Raw genomic sequence first — 21,333 nt, 5'->3', positions numbered from 1 at the left:
GAAGTTAGCGACCCAAGCTCTTCAAATCAGATGGAGCAAGCTAAATCCATCACCACTCTTAGGAGTGGAAAGATCATTGACAAAACCATTCCGGTTAGGGCTGAAAAGCCTAAGGACCCGGAAGTGGATAAAGAAGATGGATCTAGTCATACCCCACCAGAGTTAGAACCGGAACCTCAAGGAAAGCTGGTTGTTCCATTTCCCCAACGGTTGGTTGCACCAAAATCGCTCTCTAACTCTCAGGATATTCTAGAGGTGTTGAAACAAGTAAATGTCAATATTCCACTACTTGATGCCGTGAAACAAATACCTTCATATGCCAAATTCCTGAAAGACTTATGTACGACCAAAAGACGGCAAAATATTCAAAAGAAAATCTTCCTAACTGAGAAAGTGAGTGCCATCCTAAAGCAAGATGTGCCGCAAAAATTCAAAGACCCCGGTAGCCCAACCATATCATGTGTAATTGGGGACCATCGAATTGATCACGCACTTCTTGACTTAGGAGCGAGCATTAATCTTATCCCTTACTCGGTATATAAACAGTTGGGCTTAGGTGAATTAAAACCCACCTTAACCACACTACAACTTGCTGATCGCTCTGTTCGTATACCAAGAGGGATAATTGAGGATGTGTTGGTCCAGGTTGATCGATTTTACTACCCAGTTGATTTCATCATCCTGGATACCGAACCCATCGGTAACACAAGCACTCAGATTCCCGTCATTCTTGGTCGCCCATTCCTTGCCACTTCAAACGCAATTATCAATTGCAGGAATGGTGTCATGAGTATGTCTTTCGGGAATATGACATTAGAAATGAATATCTTTTTCAACACGGCCAGACGGATAGAGGAGGATGACGATATCTACGATATTAACATGATCGATACTTTTGTGGATAACAGGACACCCCTTACTTTATCCTCTGATCCTCTAGAGACGTGCCTGGCCCACTCCCATGAGTTTGATGATGACATAATTAGGGAGACGTGTGCCATGCTTGATGCGGTACCGGTACTTGAAGTTAACCGGTGGAGGCCACAATTTGAAGAATTACCCCAAACTGATGAAGTGCCTCTACCGTCTAACCTCAAGCCACCGAAGCTTGACCTAAAACCTTTGCCCTCTGATTTAAAATATGCATACTTAGGTCAAGATGAGACATACCCGGTGGTGATTTCTGCCCACCTTGAGAAAGAACAAGAGAGTATGCTCATATCTACTCTCCTGGAACATAAGGGAGCCCTTGGATGGACAATCGCGGACCTCAAGGGAATCGACCCCTCGATTTGTACTCACCGCATATATCTTGAGGATGATGCGAAGACCGCTCGGCAACCACAACGTAGACTAAATCCAAACATGAAGGAAGTGGTTAAGGCCGAGGTTCTTAAACTATTGGATGTGGGTATCATATACCCTATATCTGATAGTCAATGGGTGAGCCCAACTCAGGTGGTTCCTAAGAAGTCCGGGATCACCATCGTAGCCAATGCCAATAATGAACTCGTGCCGACTAGAGTCACTACTGGTTGGAGGATGTGCATTGACTACAGAAAAGTTGAATACCGTCATGAGGAAGGACCACTTTCCTTTACCCTTCATTGATCAAATCTTGGAAAGGTTACCTGATCATTCCTATTAATGTTTTCTTGACGGGTATTCGAGCTACAATCAGATAGAGATCACCCCTAAAGATCAAGAAAAGACTACATTTATATGTTGCTATAGTACCTTTGCTTACCTAAGGATGCCGTTTGGACTATGTAATGCTCCTGCCACCTTCCAGCGATGTATGATGAGCATATTTTCTGACATGGTGGGGCAATATTTAGAGGTCTTCATGGACGATTTCTCTGTCTTCGGTCCATCTTTCAGCGAGTGCTTGGAAAGTCTTAAATGTGTGCTGAAAAGATGTGAAGAAAAGAACTTGGTACTTAATTGGGAGAAGTGCCATTTCATGATTCAGAAGGAAATTGTCCTTGGACACATTATTTCATCCAAAGGAATCGAGGTAGATAAGGCAAAGATCGATCTTATCTCTAACCTACCTCCACCCAAGAACATAAGGTACGTGCGATCCTTCCTAGGACAAGCCGGATTTTACAGAAGATTCATAAAGGACTTTAGTCTCATCTCTCGTCCTTTATGTAATCTACTTCAAAAGGATGCACCATATGAGTGGACTGAGTCATGTCAAGAAGTTTTCACTAAGCTTAAGGGCATGCTGACCAGTGCACCCATCATACAGCCACCCGACTGGAGCATTCCTTTTGAACTTATGTGCGACGCGTCTGATTATGCTCTTGGGGTGGTTCCAGGCCAGAGAAAAGATAAGAAACCCTACGTCATTTACTACACAAGTAAGACTCTAAATCCTGCCCAAGTGAACTACTCGACTACGGAAAAGGAACTCTTAGCCGTAGTGTTCGCCTTGGACAAATTTAGGTCATACTTGATTGGATCCAAGATCATTATTTACACTGATCACGCAGCGCTTAAGTATCTTCTGTCTAAGAATGATGCTAAGCCCCGCCTGATACGATGGATCCTCCTACTCCAAGAATTTGACCTAGAGATAAAAGATAAAAAGGGAGTAGAGAACGTAGTGGCTGACCATCTTTCTCGCCTTAATCCCTCTGATTCCCTTGAAACAACACATATCAATGACATGTTCCCCGATGAACAATTGTTCAGAGTCTCCCATTCACCTTGGTTCGCTGATATTGCTAATTATCTTGCCACAGGTTCCATACCGACACATTGGACTGCGCAAGATAAGAAGAAATTTTTCACCAAGGTACGTAACTTTTTCTGGGATGATCCCTATTTGTTTAAATATTGCCCAGACCAAATCCCGAGGAGATGTGTGCCAGATGATGAGCATCAAAGTATCATCTCCTTTTGTCACTCACAGGCCTGTGGTGGTCACTTTTCTGCTAAAAAGACCACGGCCAAGATTTTACAGTGTGGCTTTTACTGGCCCACTATGTTCAGGGACACTCACGAGTTTTGCAAAGCTTGTGAGCGTTGTCAAAAATTGGGAGCATTGTCCCGTCGAAATATGATGCCTCTGAACCCCATTCTTATCATCGAGGCATTTGATTGCTGGGGCATCGATTTTATGGGGCCATTCCCCCAATCTTTTGGGAATTTATATATTTTGCTTGCCGTAGACTATGTCACTAAATGGGTCGAAGCGATTCCATGTCGAACTAATGACCATCGCACGGTCATTAAATTCTTGAAAGAAAACATCCTTTCCCGATTTGGAACGCCTCGAGCTATCATTAGTGATGGGGGCTCACACTTTTGTAATAGACCATTTGAGAGTTTAATGAAGAAATACGGTATCTCTCATAAGGTGAGCACCCCATACCACCCACAGACAAGCGGGCAAGTTGAGATTTCCAATAGGGAGATCAAACACATTTTGGAAAAAACGGTTAACCCTGACCGTAAGGATTGGTCAATTCGATTAACCGATGCCTTATGGGCGTACCGTACTGCTTTTAAAACCCCTATTGGAATGTCTCCCTTTAGACTTGTCTATGGGAAAGCTTGTCACTTGCCTGTGGAGTTGAAACATAGAGCCTACTGGGCAATCAAAAGTTTGAATTTCAATTTGGACAACGCTGGCTCGCTACGCAAACTTCAGTTAAATGAACTCGAAGAAATCCGGAACGACGCTTATGAGAACTCGAGAATTTACAAGGACAAGATGAAGGCGTTTCATGACCAACATATTTTACGAAAATCATTCACGCCAGGCCAGAAAGTCCTCTTGTATAACTCTCGATTACATCTCTTTCCGGGTAAGCTTCGATCTCGTTGGACCGGCCCTTTCACTGTTATCACTGCTTACTCTCATGGGGCCATCGAGATAAGAGACCCCGACAATGGCAAGGAGTTTAAAGTAAATGGACATCGCTTAAAGCCATTTGTCGAGAAATTTAATTCAGAGGACATGTCCATGCCTCTGACTGATCCTGTTTACCAAGAGGAACCTTGCGGCTTGACTTAGTAGTTTTTCCTTGCTTTCTTAGGACTAGGGTAGTTTCCTTTATGCTGTTTTAGGATAGATGGTAAACTTAGCGCTCATGGGAGCCAATCTAACTTTTCATTCTGTTTTATTTTTCTAATTAGTTAGTTCAATGTTTGTGGGTAACATTGCTGCAAACCCTCACGAGACTACAACTCGTCCACTAGGGGCAACCTAGGGGTTTAAAGGCTTGTTGCATACGCTAAATGCAATCGAGAGTACCTGCGAAAGTGGTGTAGGTAGGATTTCATTTTTGTTATTTTTATTTTACTTCTGTTGGTTTCTCTCTTGTGCTGACCCGATCTTACGTAGATATCTTTGGAAAGCCTTTTGATTCTTTCGTCCAGGTACTATCTTTCCATCACTCCTCTTATATTTTTGTTGTCCCATGTGCATTGCATGCTTATTTCTTTTACATTGAGGACAATGTAGATTTTAGGTTGGGGGTGGGAGATTAGGTTTCCTAATCTGTGTTTTCTTGGTCTTGAGCAAAAATTGTGAAAATTTTAAATTTTTATGGAATTTCGTATGAATTCGAAGTGATTTTGACGGCCATCTAGGGCACTTGGAATTACAAGATGAGTGATGTTGGTAATTTATGACTCTTAGATTCAGTTATTTATTATATTAGATTTCACAGTTAAGTTTGAAGTGTTAATCTCTGATTAGAAGTTGTAAACATTGATTGAGTTATGATCTCACATGTCACATCTCGCTTTCACATTAAGGTTTCAGTTTGATATTGAAGGATTTACTTGGTACTCACTAAGCTTGAAGGGAACCAACCTGAGAAATTGAAAGGATTGGGCGAATGATCTACACCATAGGTTTGCTCCCTATAGGTGTAGATTTAATTCCCTATGAATGATATGTGAAAATTTTAGGTGTACAGTCTTCATCATAGGTTTGCTCCCTGTAGGTGAGGATTTGATTCCCCTTCTTGGCGTTACTTTTAATGAAAAAATCAAAAGCTGAAGGAATGAAAAGATGATCTGTGAGGCAAGTTTTGGTTATCATGAATCTTCTTATTGGTTACCAGTGATATCCTAAAATAGAGAAGTGAATTTTAATGATGATAAGCTGAGATTATACTGTACGCTCATAGATCTCAATGATTAGAATTTTTCTAATTAATGGAATAATACTTTGAACTTGACTATGAAGTTTACCGTGCACTTGAGTCTAGGAGGAAGTAATATCCAACATTCATGAATCTGGGAATTCTCATATTTGGATTATTCTACAAAAATCACGCGAGTTTATAGAAATTGTTCTGTAATTCTTAACTTACTTTTCGCATAATTTGCTCGGGACTAGCAAAATGCTGGTTGGGGGTTGTGTTGAGGGTCAAATATTGCATATCAGACCCATTTATTGCATGAATTTACAAGCATGATGCCGTTTAATAGCCTGATTTAATTGTATTTGTGATGCAGAGTGTATTTACAAGCATGAACTGAAAAAGGGTGCTTAAACCATGGATTTAACGCTCTGATGACACCCAAGGCAAGGGACGGACTCCAGGGGACCAAGATCGATGGAATTACACACTAGGGATCCGAGGAAATCAAGTTATTCACGTTAAAGAGGCCCGAAAATGGTAAAAAATGCAAGATCATATAGTTCTCGCCATCTGATTGGCTCAAAACTTCATACATGGCCTGAGGGCCATAAATTAACCGTACATATCAAATTTCAGCCCTTGGATCACTATGGAAGTGCCCCAACTGACAGATCAGCCCATAAACCGTTGATTCTGGGCCCACCTGATATCTGGAACTGTCTCAACTTTGGTCTCAGCGGTTTAAATTAGATGAGGAAACAAATGGATGGATCGGATCTTGCATATACATTACAGTGGGTCCCGTATAACCAAAGTGTGTACATGAGGTACATATGTGCCGAGCCGCACCGTACCGTGTATAACGGGTCAGCGCGGCTGACCCGTATCTTCTTCATTAAAACGGCAATTGCCGCATTAAGCTGTATAACGAACGGAAACTGTCCGTTTTTGCGGACGCAAGTGGGCTCCACCCATGGCCTGTACGGATAATCCAATCCGTCCATCGTGTAGAGGGCCACGAATTCATCGAACCCATGCTGAGCTTTTAGACCCATGCAATCACACGTGCGCGATACAGAGGCCATAAGTGGACTGCCCTGCAACGTTCAAATTGATGTTTGGATGATTTCTTCTCTGATTCTTAGTCAATAAACATGAAAAACCATCCATTTCTTACCGAAATTTCGAGGGCAATCTAATGGACGGGGTGGATTTCCTTGAAAACACCCCTGTGGGGCCCACCGATCACGTCAGCGCCGGACGTGCGAAAGGCTACGCACGTCCGCGAAATCGGACTTTCCAGGCAGTTGTGGCCCACCATCTTTGATCATATGGCAGATCTGAACCGTCCATCGTGTAGGCCAGCCAAAACACTTCCAAGAGACGCTGATTTTACAGAAATAATGCAAGGAACGCGAGAGTTATGAAGCCCCGAACTTGGCTGCGAAAAGGCTTTCGCTGCGTGTGCGATAGCTTTCCAAATCAGATTTTCACCACTCCAAAAGTTATAAAAAGAGTTCCAAACGTGGAGAAGAGGGTATGCTTGAATAGGGGACGTCAGATAGAGAGAGAGAGGCGAAGAGAGAAGTGTTTGGAATTTTTATGTAGTTTTTCTTTATTTTTCTTCTTTTTCCTATGATTATGTTGGGTTAAATCCCTTAGCTAGGGCTAAGAGGTGAAGCTTGTGGCGTGATGGGAGCTTCTACAGGTTTGATTGAACTGAACTGATTGACTTGTTTGATTTAAGAAATTCTTTTAGTCATTAATGGTTTGTTGTGATTTAAATTACAGTAGATCTGTGATGGCTTGAATAATTTCTTTCCTTTTATTTTGATGTTCGGAAACCCTGTTGTTCGCCATCGTCTCATAGACATGGGTGGATGATGGGATCCTTCCTAATACTCATACATCTTTTGGTTGGTTATGGATTGGTCTAAGTTCTGTTGTTTACCTTGTCTCTTAGGCATGGATTTTTGATGGAATCATACCTAATTCTTATACCTTTCATCTCTTGAAAACTATATCAAGTAAGTTCAGTATAATATCCATGAAGCAGGTATAAGATCTCCCTGATCTCTACAAGTGGATCCTCTGAATCCCTAGTTCACTTTCTCTGAATTCTTTAAGTTTAAATTAATATTTCACCATATTCCTCAAATCACAATTGGTTTAAATTTCATCTTAGCCTAGTTCTAGATCTGGTTATTTTCAGATAACGTACAGGTTTCAGTCCCTGTGGATTCGACCTCGGTCTTACCGAGTTTATTACTACATCACAACCCTGCACTTGGGGTGTGAACATCATACAATTGTTGCCATCCTTTTATGGATTGGACAAAGAGGACCCATATCATCATGTGAAAGAATTCTTAAACATTTGCTCCACCTTTAAGTTCCAAAACTTCTCAGACGATTCGATCCGCCTACGCCTGTTTCCTTTTTCTTTGAAGAATAAGGCGAAAGCATGGTTGAATTCTCTAGAAGTTGGATCTATCACTACATGGGACCAACTGTCTAAGAAGTTCTTAAACAAGTTCTTCCCCGTTCACAAAACCAATGCCCTCCGTAGAGAAATTACTAACTTCATACAAAAAGAGGGCGAGCACTTTCATGAATGTTGGGAAAGATGGAAGGACTTGCTTCTTAAATGTCCTCACCATGGTTTTGAGAAATGGCAACAAGTTCAATACTTCTATGACGGTCTGACACCACAGAACCGTCGCATGGTTGATGCCACCAGTGGAGGGTCATTCATGACCAAAAGTGATGTCGAAGCGTGGAACTTCTTTGAAACCTTGTGCGAAAATTTCCAGCAATGGGATTATTCAAATAGAGGTGACAGAAGTCCCCAACCACAAAAGAGAGGTGGTATATATGAGATAGGAGTCATACCAGAGTTGAGCGCCAAGCTTGATAACCTGACAAAGAAAGTTGATGCTCTGGTATTAAATAATGGACCACCACAAACAGCTCAAGTCGAGGCATATGCCACATGTTCTAGTCCTGCCCATCCTATGCAGTCTTGTCCATCTGGTGCAGCATTCCCAGAACTTCTCTCTGAACAAGTTCATGCTATGAACACTTTTCAAAAATCTGGGAATGATCCTTACTCGAACACATACAACCCAGGGTGGGCTAGACATCCAAATTTTTCTTGGGCAAAAGGACCACAACAAGGAGGACCATCTGGAAATCCTCCTATGCAACCTTACTCCCAAGTGGGCAATCAACAACCTCAGCAGTTCTCACAGTATCAACAAGTGCCTCCACAATCAAGGAAACCATCTCTTGAGGATACACTCCATCTTTTCATGCAGAGTTCTCTCCAATTCCAAAAAGACACCCTACAAACCTTACTGGCCAACCAGCAAAGCTTACATGCAAATGCACAATCCATTGCCAAGCTGGAAGTACAAATGGGTCAACTAGCTGCCACATTGAGTGAGAGAGAGAAGGGCAAGTTCCCTAGCCAACCTGAGGCTAATCCAAAAGGACAGTATGAGATTGGCTCTAATTCCAACCAAGGGCAATATCATGAACAGGCCAAATCAATCACTACCCTTAGGTCAGGCAAGCAGATTGATAACGGAATAGAGATGCCTGGGGATAAATCAAATTCTAAAACAGAAGATCAAGATGAAGCAGAGAGTCATACCAATGCATCCAAAGTCCAAAAGCTCTCTGACTCTCCAAGAGCCACTGATGTTCCACCTTATGTGCCCAAAGCACCCTTTCCTCAACGTCTGGCACCAATAAAGAAAAGAAATAACTTTGATGAAATCTTGGATGTGTTTCAAAAAGTGCAAGTCAACATCCCGTTGCTTGACACTATCAAGCAAGTCCCTGCTTACGCTAAGTTTCTTAAAGATTTATGCACTCAAACGCGTAAGCAGAATGTTCATAAGAAAGTCTTCCTTGCAGAGCAGCTCAGCTCCATGATTCAACATAACACCCCTCCTAAATTTAGGGATCCAGGAGCTCCCACCATTTCTTGCGGCATAGGAGATCATAAGATCGGGAAGGCATTACTTGATTTAGGAGCGAGCGTCAATTTGTTATCATATTCAGTTTATGAGCAGCTAGGACTTGGTGAGCTGAAACCAACTAAAATAACATTACAACTAGCCGATAGATCTGTCAAGGTGCCCCGGGGTGTTATTGAAGATGTGTTAATCCAGGTTGATAAATTTTATTTTCCAGTGGATTTCATAGTTATAGATACTCAGCCTGTCCAGAATCTTCATAGTCAGATCCCAGTCATTTTGGGTCGTCCATTTTTGGCCACATCTAATGCTATTATCAATTGCAGGAATGGAGTTATGAAATTGTCCTTTGGTAACATGAATATTAAACTCAATGTTTTTAATGCAGGACAACAATCCTCCGATTTGGATGACATATTTGAAGTGGACATGATCGAGAGCCTTGTGCAGGACTCCTTCCGTACATCTTTTGAAGATCCTCTTGAGACCTGCTTAGCACAATCGGGCATGGATTTTGACATTGATAGTCCCATCCATGAAGTCAATGCATTGCTCGACTCTACTCCTATATTGGAGACTGAAAAATGGAGAGCGAAAGTGGAACCTCTTCATCCCTCTGAGACTCTTCCTGACAGCACAGTTTGTAACTCTGAGAAGACAAAGGCGAGCAGGCTGCTTAATGTTCTTAGAGCATATAAGGCAGCAATTGAACGGAAGATAGAAAAAATCCAGGGAGTATGCCCCACTGTATGGATGGATCATGCTGTGTGGAAATGTCGCATAACATGCAAAGGAAGCGTGATCCTAACATAGAAGAAGTCGTTCGAGCAGAAGTCCTTAAATTATTTGACGACAGTGTCAGTTGCCTTATTTCAGATAGCACAGTTCATGGGAACTCACATCACTTGTCTGGGATCGGTTAATGAAAGTGTTAAGGTAATTTCTTTAGCGGACCCTGGTTATAAAGATTATTTCATTCATGGTCCGTTCTTGTCTGGCTGAAGACGTTAAACTTAGCGCTCATGGGAGGCAACCCAGCCTTTTGCTTTATTGTATTGCTTTTTATTTCATTCATTTTCAATTTTCTTAGTTAGTTACTTCAATGTTTGTGGGTAACATTACTGCAAACCCTCACGAGACTACAACTCGTCCACTAGGGGTAACCTAGGGGTTTAAAGGCTTGTTGCATGCGCTAAATGCAATCGAGAGCACTTGCGAAAGTGGTATAGGTAGGATCTTCTTTTGTTTTTTTTCTTTTTGTTATTTTTGCTTATGTTGATTTCTCTCTTGTGCTAACTCGCTTTTACGTTGAAATTTTTCATAAATTTTGAGAAAGCTTCTTGATTCTCCATCCAGGTATTATCTTTTCATCACTCCTCTTTTATTCTCGTTGTCCCATGTGCATTGCTTGTTTATTTCTTTTACATTGAGGACAATGTAGATTTTAGGTTGGGGGTGGGAGATTAGGGTACCTAATCAGTAATTTCTTGGTCTTGAGCAAAATTTGTGAAAATTTTAAAATTTTTTCTGAATTTCTATTGAATTCAAAGTGATTTTGAAGGATAGTTGTGATTTTAACATTATAAGATACATGATGTTGGTAACTAATGACTCTTGGATTCGGCCATCTGCTTGATTTCACAGTCAATTTTGAATTGTTAATCCATGATTAGACGTTGTAAACATTGATTGAGTCATGATTTCACAAATCACATCTCGCTTGCACATTAAGTTTTGGTTCGATAACTGAATGATTAACTTGGTAAAAAGAAGAATTAAAAGGCTAAGTCACATAATCCTCACCATATGTTTGCTCTCTATAGGTGTAGATTTGATTCTCCATAGTTGACTTATAAAAAATGAGGCGACGAGTTTTCACCATAGGTTTGCTTCCTGTAGGTGAGGATTTGATTCCCTTCCTTGGCGTACTGTTCATAAAGAAAATAAAAAATAATAATAATAAATAAATAAATAAAATAAAATAAAATTTGAAGGCTGAAGGGTTAATCTAAAATGCTAGTGTTGGTTGTCAAGAATTCTGTTGTTAATTACCAGTTTTAGCATGAAATTGATTATTGGAACTCTTAATGATTGTAAGCTGAGATTATACTATACACCTGTGGAACTCAATGTTTAGGAATGTTCTAATTAATGGATTAATATGTTGAACTTGATTATGAAGTTTACTGTAAGCTTGATTTCAGGAGAAAATTCTACTTACCATTCATGAATCATAGAATTTTCACATCTCAGCTATCTGTTCACAAGTCACTCGGGTTCACAAGAATTGTCAAGTATTTCTGAAATTATTTTTCACATGTTTTGCTCGGGACTAGCAAAATGTTGGTTGGGGGTTGTGATCAGGGTCAAATATTGCATATCAGACCCCAGTAATTGCCTAAATTTACGTACATGATAAGGTTTAATGCCATATTTTAATCGTGTTTTTATTACAGGATGAAATCAGGAGTGTGTACTGAAAGATGATGTTAAGAACATGGATTTGGCGCTCCAAAATTACCAGAGCACGGGATAAACTCCAGAAAACCAATAGTGAAGATTTTACACGCCTGGGATTGAGGAAAGCAAGGCAAAGGGGCTCGAAAAGGGTCCAGAATGCAAGATCACATGTTTCCCGTCATCCGATCAACTCGAAACTTCAAACACGTGATGGGGACCATAAATGAACCGTACATATTAAATTTCAGCCATTGAAAATCTCGGGAAGTGGTCTAACGGCCAGATCAGCCCCTTAATTCATTTAGTGGGGCCCGCTGGATATCTGGATATACATCAATTTTGGTCCTGACGGTGGAAATAATATGAGAAAAAGGATGGACGGTGCAGATTTCTCAAAAGTATCACAGTGGACCCCACCTTGGGTGACATGTGCATGGTGCACATGTGCACTGCCTGTGCACCGAACGAGCATAAGTCGGTCAGCAGCGCTGACCCGACTTCATCCTTTCAAAAACAGAAACTTCCGTTTCTGGCGCGTGTAATGGACAGAAAGTCCGTTTTTACAGACCGTTGTGGGCCCGTACGTCACCCGTACGGCCGATCCGAGCCGTCCATCGTGTAGATGGGTTCGAGAACTACAAAACCATGCTGATATTCCACTCCCATACGTGCACAAGTGTTTGGTACAAAGGACACAAGCAAGCTGCCCCATGACGTCCAGAATGAAAACAGCATGATTCCTTCTTTGGGCCGCGTCCACGCAAGTTCAAAACCATCCATCTTTGAACGAAATCTCGTCCTCTATCCAATGGACGGGGTGGATTTCCCTGAAAGCGCTTATGTGGGGCCCACCGAGCATCGCAGCGCCGGACGTGCGAAGGCTTACGCACGTCCGCGAAAAACTGACTTCCGGGCGGTTGTGGCCCACCATCTTCGATCAGATGGAAGATCTGATCCGTCCATCGTGTAGAGGGCGTCGAGAGCTTCAAAACCATGTTGATATTCCTTGCCCATGCGTACACACGTGTGCGGTGCAGAGGCCAAAAGTAGACTGCCCCGGGACGTTCAAAACTGATCTTTTTGTATTTTCTTCTCTGGGCCGAACTAATGGACCTTCAAAACCACATATTCTTGACTGAAATTTCGTTCTGAATCCAATGGACGGGGTGGATTTTCCATAAAATACCTCTGTGGGGCCCACCGATCACAGCTGCGAAAATTTGTACTCCGAGTCCTTCTACGACTCTGCCACCGACCCCAGCCATCCAACAGCTATAAAAGGGGAGTTTTGAACGTGGGAAAGGCATTCAGAACCAGGGGATTCCAGATCTGGAGCAAGGGAGAGAAGAAAGAGAAGAAAGAGAAGAAAGAAGAGAGAGAGAGAGATTGTTTGGTTTGACGTTTTTTTTTTATGAATTTTATTTAATATTTTTTATGAATTTTATGGGTCACTAATCTCTCAGCTAGGGCTGAGATGAAGCCCCTAATTTGATTAGCTCTTGTATTGGTTGATTTACTTTGAATTTCAATTAATTTGTTTCTTTCCTTAAGTGGGCTTTATGAGTTTAAATTCTATACTTCTCCATCTATGAACTTGACCAAAGTATATATATGGATATTGTTTGGATGCTTATTATAGGAGCTTGTGTCTGAGTAAGAACAGGTTTCCTTTAGAGGAAAGAACAGGATGCTTTAATGAATTGTACATCCCTTATGCCCGACCAAGGATATGGGATATATCATTCATGGCATTGCTTAAAGGAATTAGACAGTTTGTATGCCCGATTAAGGACACAGATTGTGCTTTCTCTATATAAGTGGTATCAATCTAGATCAAGGTAAATCACAGACAAAACAAGGGTTAGGATAATTAGGGGTGGATTCGAAAGTCCTAGTGCTCTCTCTCTGATTGAATTTTCTTCCCTGTTCTTAATTAATTGTTTTTTTTATAAAATTGTGCTTAGTAATTCATTCCATTATTTGTTGAATTAGTTAAGGAGAATCATAGATTTGAATTGTGACGACCAGTCCTCGTGGGAACGATCTCGTAATACGTACCGTATCTGCATCTGATTCGTATACTTGCGAGTTTAAATATCATTTAAATCGTGTTGGTTTAAATAAAACATCACTAGGAAGTCTTTAATGGTGAATATTCAATCACTACTGGTTTCCATGGTCCATGGTGTGGTTCACCTGATATTTAGATCTACCTCATTTTTTTATCAATACCTCAAATTATCTTTCAAAATGTATGGATAACTTGGAAAAGGGTCCATGTAGCACCGACCACTAGCCACCTGATAGTGGAGTCACTGGCCAAACCGCATCCGACTTCACCGGTAGGGTTCATCCCTTGTGGCCACCTTGACCTATATATTCTGTATCCAGGGTCTTTAACCTTTTCTTCCGAATTATTTTAGTGCATGATTCCAAAAATGAGAAACAGATCCTGTGAGTAGGTAGACCATATCATTGGAAACAGTGGTGCTTGACTATCAATGGGCCGAATAAGTTCTGGATCAAGTTGATGTTTGTTTTTTCACTTCATCCAAGCTCATATGACCTTATCAATGGATTCCCTTCATCCAGGCTCACTTGACCTTATCAATGGATTGGATGGCAAATAAACATTATGAAAACATTGTGCCCAATCACCACTGTTTTATAAAGTATGGTCTCCTTGAGATTTGGATCTTCTTATTTTTTGAATCATATGTCGAAACAATCTGGAAGGCAAAGATACAAAATAGATAAATAAAGGTGGCCCCACGGTGAGGGATGCACGATCTTGGGTGAGGCCGGGATCTCACCTACTCGTATACAGGAGAGTGGATTGCATGTTCCCCTGGTGATGTGTGGGGCTCACAGAGATGCCCATTACAAATTCACTTCGTTCATCTGTTTTCTAAGATCATATTAGAATAGGAATCTAAAAATCAGGCGGATCCAAAACTCATGTGGGTCATACCACATGAAATGGTGGGATTGAATGTCTGTGGTGACAGAAGTTTTGTACCAAGATGATATCTAGAAGTTTTGCATAAGGATGATATCTGTTCCTACAGTTTATCTTAGTGGTAATAACCACGTGATTGATTTGGATAGCACATAAATATCATGGTTAGCTCTACATAATTTCAGTGTTTATGTTTTCACTATTTTATTTGTGGTGGCCCACCTGAGTTTTAGATCTCCCTAATTTTTAGATTCTTATCACATCGTGGCCTTTAAAAACTGATAGACTGAGTGGATCTGTCAACGGATATATTTGTGGAACCCACACAGCCCCAGCACAGGTATATTTCTATCCCTGGGCCACATGCAATCCCTTAAGGGATGGCGGATGCCTGGGAGATCATACTGATATTTAATGGCATTAGTTTAGGTACAACTCTTACCATGGGACCCACCTTGAGGTATTTATTATAAATGCATGTTGTACATCCATTTTTTTAGATCATTTTAGGCCATGAGGTAAAAAATGAAGAGATCCAGATTGTTAGCCGAATTGAATCAAACACAACGTCACATCCATGAGTAAGGGCCCGTATTTGATTTTCATATGCAGTTATGATGTGTGGCCATGCCAAAGTCATATTCGACTCAATGTTTGATTGAACATCCATGCCCCTATATTGAGTCTGATTAGAGACTGAAAACGGAATCCAGTTATCCTCTCAAATTATCAAGTGCGATCAGTAATAAGATAATTCATGAAAAGGATAATAGTTAGTCCTTTTGAATGGATTCTTTTTTACCTATGTCTTAAGGACCTATTCTTTTAATGTGATAATGACCGTTGCTTAATAATAAAAATAATAGAACATGATGATAAAAGCGGAAAGCGTTCTTCTATTGACGATTTGTACAATAATGATACTCACAATTGGCTTAAGGAATGATGATTCGGTCATTGCCCAATCGCGCATTGAGCTTCGTAGCATGACGTTCATGATGTGTGGGATGGTTGTTTGTTCATTGCTCGAATGAAAACCGGACCTTGTGGTAAGATGACTGTTAGAGGGAGGATCTTTGATAATTTGTTCATTGCTCGGTCAAAATCGAACTCCATGCCAAAAAACTCAATGAGGTGACAGTCTGTTCAAGAACTTGGTAAGAACCAAGCACATGGAAATGTAGCCGTAATTCGATTATCTTTTTATCTTCTGGTGTACACCAAACTTTGTAATGAAATGGCTAGCAAAGTTATCTAGCAAGTAGTAGGAAAGCCCCATAGAGCGTGTTTGGGCGGTGGGATTAGAAGGGATTAGGTGGGATGGGATTCAAAAAACATAATTATTACCCATGGCAGAGATTGTCCCCTGTTGCCATGGGATAAGATTAATTTCATGCTTTGTTGGTAATACGGTGGTACATTGAATGGATATACCCACCATCATTTGAAATTACTGAGAATAACACACATGTGTTATATCTAAACCGTTCATTTGTTTTGTAACCTCATTTTATGGTATGGACCTAAAAATGAGGTAGATCCAAAACTTATGTGGCCCCAAAGAAGTTTTCAACGGTAAGTATCCAATCCCCGTTACTTTCTATGGTGGGGTCTACTTGAGCTTTAGATTTACTTGATTTTTTGGCCCATGCTCTAAAATATCTCGAAAAATGGGTGGACGGTGTGGATATAGCCCACACATCATGGTGAGACCTACACAACTTGCTAACATTGAGTGAAATTGGCATGAGACCCAATGCAATTCCATCTAATCTAATTCCAAGCTTTTCCAAACATGGAGTGGAATTGGCATAGGACTACATGAATCCCATCCCACCTAATCCCATTGCCCAAACACGCCCTAATGGGGGGTGGGTAACAGTGAAGTGTGAACTGACAGTGGGTGTACTAACAAGCTAACAAGAAAAAAAAAAAAAGTAGTAGGAAAGCCGCACAGCCTTTTTATTTGAAAATGTGTGATCTTCCTTGCAATCCAGTGATATGTCGTGGATGAAGGGTGGAGAAATAAACTATGGATTAAAAACTATGACCCTATGCTATGAGCAACAACGGGGGCTAAGCTAAAATAAAATAAAAATAAAAATGTTAATGGTAAACAATTATATAAAGTTGGGTTTGATTGTAATGGCATAGGGCTTGTATCTCTTCGTAGAGTATTGTTTATATAAGCTTTTATGAGGCGGTAGCCTTGCGTAGTCATTAGTATCTTGAAGGATTTAGGCGATTGATTGTGGAAGTCTCTTTGATTGTTCTGTATCAATGTAACTTGTTGCATTTGGTTATATGTACAAGAAAGAGACTTTTGCGTATGTCAGTTGAAGTCCTCGTGTCTCTGAATTCCCACATAGGAAAGTTGTTGGGTCCTTACAATATCACTTGGCTTTTTAATATACATAGAGAGATGCTTTTGGCAAAGTTTGAGTATTTAATATTAGATAAAAATATACTTTGATAAGATTTTGACATTTAATAGAGAAAGAGAGACTTATTTTCACGAAACTTTCACTTTTTGCAAAGATTACTTCTGATAAGATTCAGTATTTAATATCATTTAATTAGCACATCTCTAACTCCTCTTGAAGCTAATCTACATCACACATGGCATGATTGCCATGTGATGTCTTTTGGATCGTTGATCTAGGCACGCCAGGTCATATGTAAATAATGGGCTCGATACGCGAGTAGGATTTTGTCTATTATTTAATGCGCAGTGCCAATATATGGTGACATCTCATTGGTCCATGAAGTTACATAAAAACAAGGGTAAACACAAATCTTAGGCCCACCATACATTAGAAAACAATGGTGATTGAACATCCATCATTAAAAACTTTCCAAGGTCCACCATAATGCTTTTGAAATGTTTATTTGTCATCCAACCTATTGATAAGGTCATATAAACCTAGATTAAAGGAAAAAAACAAAAATCAACTTGATCCAAAATTTTTATGGCTTATTATACGTTGCTAATGGTCAATCACTTCTACTTCCTATGGTATGGTCCACTCGAGATTTGGATCCGCTTCATTTTGAGTTCATATTCTAAAATGATCTTTCAAATCGGATGAACATAGTGGATATAGAATATATGCATCGAATTTGACATCATATCTAAGAATGATTTTTCATGAAACCCGATCGTACAGCTTGTACCATTTCACTCCATCACAATAGCTAACAAAAGTATACTTTTTAGTCATTTGGTCTATCTTATTTCTTTCAACTGATGGTACATGAGAGTAAGTGTCACAACTAAACATATACAGCCCTGAGTAGTCAACTTCATGGCCAGTCCATACTTCTTCTAAAATTTTGCAATCAATTGGCATAAGCGGAAACCAATTCACTATATAGTAAGTCTTATTAACGACTTTAACCCATAACTTATTGCCTAACTTAACATTACTTAATATGTTTCAGGCTCTCTCCAAGAGAGTCTGATTCATATATTCTACCGCACCATTCTCCTCTAATGTATGTTTTACCGTGAGTGCCCCTTTAAAAACTTTTATGACACCATTATAGCCGGAGAACTTGCATCCAAGAGCATCAAGTGCTATCGAAGATATCAGATTCTTCTTCAATTCTAGAATGTGCCTCATATTTATCAATATACGATCCGCTCTATTAAATATTCACATGCAAATCAAATCAATCTTAACCATCTTACAAGCATGATCGTTGCCCATAAGTATAACCACTGTTATACTCGTTGCCCTTAAGTACCAAGCATGATCCAAAAATTTAGTAACTAATTAACCTAATTACCACACTTTGAAAACATTTGTTAACTTTAATTTACCAAAGGATGGCTCTATCATATAGATTAGTCCATGGACATCACACTAAATTCGGACCACACATTTGGTTAATAAAGTTTTGACACCAGTTAGCCAAACCGCGTCCTATTAGCAAGAATGCTAATAAGTAAACCCTAATAAATGCCTCTGGCCCACCATTCAATCATGCAACACGGCTCAAACAGTATCCCGATGTGCTGTTGCCTACCATGGCAGATAATAAAGCTGCCTTTAGCCACCATGGCCGACAATAAAGCTGGAATAAAGGCATTTGACATGTGATGGCAGGCATTATTGGAGAGGAATGGGTTAGGTGAGACCCTGACTTAACAGGAAAGGAATTGGCTACTCCCCTTTCTACTAGCCAATGACTAGTCGTCCGTGCTCCATGGGCTCCACTACGATGTATGTGTTTCATCCATGCCGTCCATCCATTCTTCCATATCGTTTTATGTTATAATTCCAAAAATGAGGTTGATAGAAATCTCAACGGGACCGCACAATATTAATTTAATGCCCACCCTTAAAAACTCCCTGGGGCTACAAAAGTTTTGGATAAAGGTAATATATACATAGAGAGAGAGGGAGAGAGAAAGAGAGAGAGAGCAGTGGTCTCCTACAAACAGCACCGCATGATACTTCGTGCGCATGTACTAAGGCATTCATATAAGCCTGACTTCGTGCACATTGAGGCCAGCTTACTAGCTTGCAGGCTAGGGGTGGGCCTACCAAAATAATTTCGTGAAATCTACTGTGACCAGAAGGTCTGTGATATAAATTTAGCCACATAATTCAATACCCAATTAGACTCATGATTTAGGTGGGCCACGATAACTGAAAGAGTGGGAGAAGGGAATACTTACCGTTGAATTTTTAAAGGGCCCCACCGTTGAACATATATATACACATTTCTCTTCATCTAATTTGTATGACCTAATCAATAAGTTATATGTCAAATAACCATTACAGTGGCCCCTAGGAGATTTTTAACTGTAGTTATTCAATCACTACCGTGTGGTCCGCTTGAGATTTAGATTTACCTCATTTTTTTGGATCAAGACTTAAAATTATCTTTCAAAACGGATGGTAGCATGGATAAAACACATACATCATGGTGGGGTCCACTTAGCACCGACTACTAGCCACCTGACTGGTGGCGGCGTCACTAGCCAAACCGCGTCCGACTTCAACCAAGAGGGTTCGTCCCTTACCGTGGGGCCACCTTGATCTATATGTTCTTTATCCAGGCCGTCCAACCTTTTCTTCCAAATCGTTTTAGTGCATGATTTCAAAAATAAGAAACAGATCCCATAGCTAGGCGGACCATATCATTGGAAACAGTGGTGCTTGACTATTAATGGGCCGTAAAAGTTTTGGATCAAGCTGGTGTTTGTTTTTTTTTTTCCCCCTTCATCCAGGCTTATGTGACCTTATCAACGGATTGGATGACAAATAAACACTATAAAATCATTAAGGCGTGCCTTGAGAAGTTTTTAATGGCAGGGTGTTCAATCACCACTGTTTTATAGAGTATGGTCCACTTGAGATTTGGATCTTCTTATTTTTTGGATCATATGCTGAAACGATCTGGAAAAACATATGGATGGTAAAGATTTAAAATAGATACATAAAGCTGGCCCCACAGTAAGGGACGCCATCTTGGGGGACGCCGGGATCGCACCTATTCCTATAAAGGAGAGTGGATTGCATGTGCCCCTGATGATGTGTGGGGCTCGCAGAGATGTCTGTTACAAATCCACTCTATCCATCTGTTTTTAAAGATCATATTAGAATAATAATCTAAAAATCAGGCAAATCTAAAACTCACGTGGGCCATACCACCTGAAACAGTGGGAATTGAATGCCTAGGATGACAAAAGTTTTGTATTAAGATGATATCTGTTCTGCATTTTATCTTAGTGGTAATAACCACATGATTGATTTGGGTAGCATATAAACATCATGGTTAGCTTTAAAATGGTTTTAGTGTTTCTGTTTTTACCATTTTGTTTATGGTGGCCCACGTCAATTTTGGATCAGCCTGATTTTTAGAATCCTGCCATATTGTGGTCTTAAAAAATGGATGGACTTGAGTAGATTTGTCAATGGCATTTTTGTGGAACCCACAGAACTTGTCACATGTATATTTATTATTTATGCTCTCTAACTTTGCTCGTAAACATGAGGCAATCATCTCATTCATCACATTGTATAAGACATTATTAGCTAAATATAATTGAATTGTGCTCATCATCTTTTGATCTAAGTCTTTCCAATCCTTTTCCTTCCTAGTTCTAGGACATTTCGCTTTGTCAAGAAGTGCATGTTACAGCCCTTACTGAATTAGGAGAGATTTCATCTTTAACCTCTATAATTCAAAATTATTATTTCCTGTAAATTTTTTTTTTATTTAACATTCAATTTTTTAGAAGCCAAGTTTAAGATTCAATCTAAAATCCCAACGTAATAGCCTATGCTCTGACACTACCTGTTGCACACGACCACCCTACATTACGCACGAAAGCAACCTTAGAGAAAAATCAAACACGTAACAAGGAAATGCATTACATAAGTAATTACAAAGAAACACAATGATTTATGCGAAAAATTCCTTGCAAAAAAAACCACTGCACAAAGTGAGAGAATCCAATACGAAAAATGAAAGCATAAGAGACGAAATCAACTTTCAATCAAGCCCCCAAGATGAATTTCTAAAGTAGAAAAACTCTAGCTCTCTTCTCCAAAACCCTAGACATGTTTTTTCTCTCCGAATACTAGTCTAATTTGAAATTAAAAAGCTACTTATATAGTTCCTTCACAAAATTATAAACAAAACTTGCACTTACGCAAAATCGTGCAATTCTATCGATGGGATCGAGTCCTATCGACGGCTTGTGCCTATCAATAGGATCGAAGCATCCTTGATAGGATCGAAGATCCTCCAAAAAACCGTCCAGCAAATAAACGAAAAAATTTAGGATTTTCTCAATCAAATATATTGG

The 21,333-nt window shown here is 40.1% G+C and overlaps 1 protein-coding gene and 1 non-coding gene across 2 annotated transcripts in view; both read right to left on the bottom strand.

The window, feature by feature from the left end:
• LOC131228094 (uncharacterized 38.1 kDa protein-like) overlaps positions 1–21,333 on the bottom strand; it is a 112,409-nt gene that overhangs the window by 44,800 nt on the left and 46,276 nt on the right. The gene's annotated exons all lie outside the window — the stretch shown is intronic.
• Positions 7,667–7,773, bottom strand: LOC131228477 (small nucleolar RNA R71). Its single transcript, XR_009162980.1, has one exon. It is a non-coding gene; the product is annotated as a small nucleolar RNA R71 (small nucleolar RNA).

The sequence above is a fragment of the Magnolia sinica genome, chromosome 15 (genome assembly GCF_029962835.1).
Source record: "Magnolia sinica isolate HGM2019 chromosome 15, MsV1, whole genome shotgun sequence".
Classification (NCBI taxonomy): domain Eukaryota; kingdom Viridiplantae; phylum Streptophyta; class Magnoliopsida; order Magnoliales; family Magnoliaceae; genus Magnolia; species Magnolia sinica.
The sequence above is the reverse complement of the archived record's forward strand: the minus strand, read 5'-3'. Positions and strand labels throughout refer to the sequence as shown.